The sequence below is a fragment of the Phaethon lepturus genome, unplaced genomic scaffold (assembly GCF_000687285.1).
Source record: "Phaethon lepturus isolate BGI_N335 unplaced genomic scaffold, ASM68728v1 scaffold26373, whole genome shotgun sequence".
NCBI lineage: Eukaryota > Metazoa > Chordata > Aves > Phaethontiformes > Phaethontidae > Phaethon > Phaethon lepturus.
This window is the reverse complement of record NW_010530115.1, coordinates 11,469-12,031: the sequence shown is the minus strand read 5'-3', so window position 1 is coordinate 12,031 and position 563 is coordinate 11,469.

Here is a 563-nt window from a genome sequence, read left to right as displayed (position 1 = left end):
GTTTTTAAATCAGCACTTCTGGGAATTGATATAAACATACAGCTCATTTTACTTTCCTGATTCATTCTTGTTTTCCCATACTATCCTGTGGCCCTTGTTATATATTCCCATGCTGTGAGCAGCCAGTGAGGATCAGCCAGTTAAGTATGTGCTTTCTGTTAAACAGAAGCAGTCCCACTACCCACAGGGATACCACGTTGCATGTTAAAAGTTATTCAGAGAGATGCTTAAGTAGTTTGTTAGACAGAGGCATCAGAAAGTAACTGAAAGCCTGCAAACAGTTCCCTTAAGACCCCATCAATTCCTCCAATTTATTTCTTGAAGAATGAACAGACATAGACATCTTTTTCAAAGATTTTCTTCATATAGCTTTTATTTCTGTTTGCAGTTATTTTCTGTTACAGGTTTTTTAAATAATGCTTACCAGTATAGTACATCTTGAGACAGAAATACTCTATCTAGATTGTTAAAAAGTTTATGTGTGTAGAATCAAAACAGTAAAACATTTTGAAGTCTTTGTAACTCTTAATATTCTTAAAACTCTATGTAAACTTCTTAGGATT